The sequence below is a fragment of the Gossypium raimondii genome, chromosome 13 (genome assembly GCF_025698545.1).
Source record: "Gossypium raimondii isolate GPD5lz chromosome 13, ASM2569854v1, whole genome shotgun sequence".
NCBI classification, from domain to species: domain Eukaryota; kingdom Viridiplantae; phylum Streptophyta; class Magnoliopsida; order Malvales; family Malvaceae; genus Gossypium; species Gossypium raimondii.
In genome coordinates, this window is record NC_068577.1 from 51,442,108 (window position 1) to 51,448,979 (window position 6,872).

A 6,872-nucleotide genomic window follows, 5' to 3' on the forward strand; every position below is an offset into this window, starting at 1 on the left:
CAATGGGTCCGCCAGGATACGGATGAAGAGACTTACGAATTATAATGTAGTAAGCTTTTACGATTATCTAATTACATCTACGAATGATGATATTTCAACTATTTTATATGGGATATTATTTTTGTAATTGTATACTAAGTTTTCAACTAATTTATTTGTATTGCAGATAAAATGCCTAGAAGAAAAGTGCGATCGCACCGCATTGTTCAAGGTACTCCAAACTCGGCGGAAACAAACAGCACTGAACAACAGACTGCTATTGGATCTTTGAATGTTCCGGTTACACCTGAGGAACCTATAGAAGTTCAAAGTAATTTAACATTTAATTTACATGTGTGTTGACTTCTTGTTTGTTTTTTTTTAAATTTCGTATATTACAATACTTTTATTTTTCAGATGAAACTGGTGGGACGCGGAGAGGTCGCGGACGTACGGTATTGAGTGATTTATACGACCTAGATCCAGTCGAGCGTGTCCAAGTATCCAGTAATAGCTTTGGTCAGCCTGTTGGATCAGAAGCTCGCCTTTTAGCAGGATACATGGGCATTCTAGCACGGAATGCAAATATGTTGCCAATTAACTTCGAGTCATGGCATAAAGTGCCCGAGAGTAACAAGAACCAAGCTCTCGATAACATTAAGTTAACAAAACGTGTATGTCATTTATAATACTTGGGTTTAAGTTTCGTTTACATTTACTTTCTTAAGTTGTGTTTTTGTAGGTAGATTTGCTCTAGAGGTCTCCGATGCTTATGTAAAGAAGGCATTAGGAAAAAGATGGAGAGACCATAAGAGCACTTTAAAGAAAGACTATTTTAAAACAAAAACAACACTGGACGAGAGATTACAAAATGTCCCGCCGGGAATGCTGAGGTACCAGTGGGAAGAGGTCGTTAGATTTTGGGCTTCAAAGAAAGGAGAGGTATGTGTAACTTATAAAATTTTGAAATTATTTTGGTGTATAGGATTTCCTAATTAATGTACTAATAATTTCATAATGTAGGATCGTGAAGAAGTTGGAAAAAAAAGTAGGCAGCAACAAAAATTCACTCACACAGCTAGGTCGAAAAGTTTTGCGTGTGTAGCTCATGCAGAGGTATTTTCAATTTTTATATATTGGAGGATGATAACTACTTACTTACATTAATATTTTTACTATTGTATTGTAGGAACTGTCGTCCGGTCAAAAAGTTGGACGCCTTCAACTTTTTGACATTACACATAGGAAGAAAGATGGAAACCCTATGACTCCTGAAGCTGCAGAAATTATGGTACGTTTGCTTAATTAATACAATTTCACTTGTTTTAATTATTTATAGTGTTTATTTTCTAATGATTTATTTCATTTATTGTAATGCAAATATTGTTAAGTTATGTTGCATTGGGTTTTTAATATATATATGCGTCCTAACTATTTGATTTATTTTTAGAAAAATTAAAGGATAAAAGGCGAGTCTGGCGATTGCTTCGGTGATAGTTCTGTTCATATTGACGACATTGATAACCGGATTATCACTGAAGTTTTGGGTCCTGAAAGGTATGGTCGGGTTCGATTTCAAAGATCTTTTGTTAACCCATCCCAATTTTTTGGATCTAGCTCGCAACAATATATGCCTTCGGGGAGTCGAGCCGAAGCTGAAGTTCAGAGGTTAAGAGACCAGATGGCTCGTATGCAAGCGACAACAATTGAGCAAATTACACAACTTAAAGCGGATGCAACATCGAGAGAAGCTGAGGTTCAAAAAAGATATGAAGAACTCCAGCTACAACTGAAAGCAGATGCATCAGCGAGAGAAGCTAAGGTTCAACGAAAGTATGAAGAACTCCAGCAGCAGCTTAAAGCAGATGCGGCATCAAGAGAAGCAGAGGTGGTAGCGAGAGAAATGCAAGTGCAATGAGGGAAGCGGATGCTAAAGCGAGGGAAGCAGAGGTGCAATGAGGAAGCAGAAAGCGTCAAAGTTTGATGAACTCCAATGACGGCTTGAGTATGGTGAAGATGTTTCAATGATCATAGCAACCGCCGTCTTAGACTATCGTGTAAATATACTTCGATTTTGACTTTTAATTATCATTTTAACTTTTAACATTTTGTAAGAATAATACGATTTTATTTTATTTATTGATATTTATTATATTATTTGTTTAATATATTGATTTATTACTTTTGGCTGGTTTAGATATGATTTCTTTTGATTTGTTTTTACAGGAGGGCTGAAAATATAAAAAATTTTATTTTACAAATCTGCCAAATTTAGTGGCGTTTTTTAAAAAAACGCCACTAAAGGTGTTGGCCTTTAGTGGCATTTTTGGTCAAAGCGCCGCCAAAGATAAGGGTCTTTAGCGGCGTTTGTGGAAAAAGTGCCACTAAAGATCATAGTCTTTAGTGGCGTTTGTGGTCAAAGCGCCGCTATAGATCAGGGTCTATTGCGGCGTTTGAGGGGAAAGCGCCGCTAAAGATCAGGGTCTTAGTCTTCAGCGGCGTTTGTGCAAGATGCGCCGCTAAAGATCAGGGTCTTTAGCGGCACATTCATTAGCGGCGTCTGTTGCGGCGCTTTTAAAAGCGCCGCTAAAAGTATCTGCGGCGCTAAAAAGCGCCGTTAAAAGTCTGTTTTGGTGTAGTGTTGTTTGTAATTATACATTTACGAAGGTTTGCATTTACACTCTATAATTCTAACAAAATGGTGAGAATTTAGATAATTATGCAGGTAATTACAATACCTGTATAATAAATTAATTTTCATAATAATAGTATTTTAATTTTAAGATTTATTTTTAAAAAATATTTATATGTTATTTTATTAATCTCGTTTAAATAATTTGAAATTTTTATTAATAAGAGATTTTTGCCATATATTTTGAACTGCAGAATATTTTTACTAAATTACATTGTATTTATTATAAATTATTTAGCATAATGATAAATTTAACTCCTAGAGTTTACCTATTTTATCACTTTGGCTCTTAACCTTTAAAGTTTAGTCAAATTATTTTCTTTTGGATAAAAAAAACCTAACGTAATTGCCAAAATTTTAATGGTATTGATATGGCACTGTGTGGCAATCGACACATAATTCATAAAAAAATAAAAATTCAGAAATTTTTTAAATAGTTCATAAAATGTTTTAAAAAATTATCTATGTTAACAATGAAGTGTGTCTAGGCTACCACGCGAGTTGCCATGTTAATGCTATCAAATTTTTAATAGTTCAATAGTTTTTTTTGTCCAAAAAAAAGAGCAAATTGATTAAAATTTAAAGGTTAAGGGATAAAGTGATAAAAAAAAAGAGCCAACATGACAAAAAAAGTAAACATTAGGAGCTAAATTTATCATTATGCTTTGTTTAATAAATTTTAAATAAATTACATAATATTTATTATTAAGTATATCTATACTTGGATGATGAGCAAAGATAATGAAAATGAGTGCAATAATGCCATAGTAATTAAATAAGATTGCGATGTTTATTTTTGTGTTAAAATTATTAGTAATTATATTGCCAAATGTTTTTTTACTAACATATTACATATGATAATTTAATTTAAGTTTTGTTTAGTTAGTAATTTTTAGAATTTAAAATTATATATATAATTATAATTTATATTACAAAGTATAATATAAAAATTACGATCTAATTACAACCAAACATATCTAAAGAATTAGAATCTTTTATAATTGCAAGAGGATGTAATTACTACCATCATAATTACACTTTAAAGCAATTTGCACTAATATCCAAGCACACCCTTATTTATTTAATTTTTAAATGCAAGACTTCATTAAAAAAATAGAACAGAAAGACCATCAAAAGAACCAACAAGATCGAGGAGAACTAAACTCGTCGGCATGTGCTTACCCTATACCCTGTTCTCGAGTGCCTCAAGTCTTGGACAACATTTGTAGCATGAATATTGTGCAGACCAATTTTGACCCGGCCTAGTACCCAAACTAAACCCACTACCCAAATTAGGCCCAATGGTAAAAAAATTAAAAAACCCTAAGCCCAACAACAACCCACAAACTAAAAATTCATAGCAAACCCTAGCCATCCCTTGTTGCTCCCATGTACGTCGTACTCTGCCACCACCTGCCACCGCCATTCGCCTTGTCCCATCGCCACCTGCTCCACCTGCAAACAATAAAGAAAAACTACAGCAGCAAGCAACAGGGGGCTTTGTTTTTTATTTTATTTTCGATATAAAAACCGATGAAAAACGGATTGTAGGGGGGACGGATCTTTATGTTTGTAAAAAGGGGGCTTCTTTTTTTTGTAACAAAATATTAGCAAACAAAGATAATAAAAACAAGAAAAATATTGAAGGTGATTTATTCTCCCATTTCAGATTTGTTTTTTTATTTTTCTTTCTACATCTACAAACAAAGAAACGATTTAAAAGGGAAAGAAAAGAACGGGTACTGAACGCTCGCTTGCGCCGTCGCCGGAGTTCCATTTCTGCCACCAAGTCGGACCATGAAAGCGACGTCGAGATTTTGCTCCTCGACACTACGGCTCAAGCCCGGCCTTGATCGGTCCCTAAACGGGTTAAAATCGACCGTTTGAGCCTCCACCACCGCACGTGGCGGGGTCAATGGTGGCTACTTCGGCTAAGAGAAAAGGAAATGAGGGATTCTTTTTTCTCTCAAATTTTTTTCAAACAATGAAAGAATGAAATTTTTAAAAAATTTTGATTTAAATAAAGGTTACAAAAGCAGCACTGTTTTAGGCCCTTTAACCCGCCAAGATGACCCGACCCGAGGGAGGATCCGCGCGTTTTCTAAAAGGGGAATATTTGCACATTTAGTCCCTCCGATTTTGAAGCGTTTTCAAGGAAGTTTTCTCATATTCGCAATTTTAACCACAAATTTTCGCATCCGTTTCAATTTGGTCCGGGAACCATGCTACTGGTCTTGGCGAGTAATGCGCTGATTCGATTAATAGGAATAATTTCCTAAGTGGCCCTTCTATTTTTCGCGAGCCTCACATTTTGATCCCTTACCCTATTTTATTTTTGATTTCAGTCCTGAAATTTCGTTTCAGTTTTGATTTAGTCCTATTAGTATTATTATTATTATTATTATTATTATTATTATTATTATTATTATTATTATTATCATTATTATTATTACCTACTTATTTATATTTATTTTATTAAAATTTCGGTATATGTATATATACGTGCATATATTTTTATGATATTTATACATTATTTTTGTAACATATATGTATATATACTTATATATTTTTACAACTTATATACATATCTATATATATTTTCATTTCCATAAATATATAAATATTTATTTTTCTTTTATATATTTAAATATACTTTATGTATTTTGTTAATTTATATATATCGTATTTTAGTTTATGTCTATATATATCTTTTATATTTAATTGTATTTGTTACTTATTTATTTCATTTTGTTATTATTTTGAATGAATGATTTAATTTTATTCGTTTTTATGTTTTGTTATTTTATATGTTGTAAGTTTGATTGTTTATATTGATTGCTATTGCTTGTATCGTTTTACACTTTCATATTCATAATGGTTTTGCCATGCATGAAAAATGTAATTTGCTTTCACTATGGTTTTGTGTTTTATTTTACTCGATATAACAAATTTGTTTTGAATAAATAATATTTCTTGTTTAGATTCGAGAAAATCGAACCCTAACTTACTGGGTTTCGATTTTCATAATAAATCTAAATACACGAATCTTTTCAAACTCAAGTTTTTAAACGATCTTGGGAATTAAGAAAAGATCGTGCCCTAACTTACTGGGCCTGATTTATTTTCTAAACTCGAGATAATAAAATATTTTTTAAATAAGCATTTTTCATTCGCAGATCGGAATTCGAGACATTGTGTCCTAACTTCATCGGATATGATTCTCTTTCTCGAATAACGTGAAATATCCCATTTTTCCTGAAAATTTTCAACGTTTTAATAAAAGGATCGTATTTTTAAAATTCTTCAAGGTTCTCAATTTTCGACATTAAGACATTAAGTAATCAACTAGGTACCAATTTTGGGCGTCGAGGTGCTAATCCTTCCTCGTGCGAATCAACTCCGAACCCGCTTTTACAATTTCAGAGACCAAAAGCGTTGTTTTAATAAAAATTAAATCGTTTATTAAAAACAACCACTTTTCGAGGTGACCCGATCACACCTCATCAAAAAAGATTGGTGGCGACTCCCATTTTCGTTTTCTTTTTCAAAATCCAAGTCGACCCCGTTTTTCATCCAAAAAATGGTGTCAACAGCTTGGCGACTCCACTGGGGATTGAAAATAAGTGAGTCAAGCCACGAGTTGATTAATCTTTGTCTTTTTGTTGAAAATCGAAAACTTGGTTTCAATATACGATCCTTTCGTTGCATTTCACTCGTTTTTATTGCGATATTCATCATGGTGGTTTATAATTGCTCTGTTTGTTTAAATTTTGGTATCTTTCTGCACATTGCATTGTATGACCGTTGGTCACACCCTCTTAGGTGGGAGTGAGAAGCTACGCCTTCGTGAGGTTTTCACCTCCGCATGGGATAGTGAATCACTTCCGGGATACATCCGTACCTATGTCTTCGTGAGATTTTCATCTCCGCATGGCCATAGGGAAATGTATCCCCCTGAACTGAACTCGGTCTATATGAGCCTATAATGGGTGAGGATCGAGGAATCTGCTGGTTCGGGTACCCTTGCTTTAGAACCAAACCTCATATAGTAGACTTAGGAACTTAACCTAGGTAGAGCCACTTCAAACCCCTAGTATCTACCTGATTAGGTACTTTTTGTTTTCCTTGTTTGCTTTTTTTTACTAACCGATATTGTTTTGTTTTGATTATGATTGCATTGCATTTTCATTTTAGGAAAGAG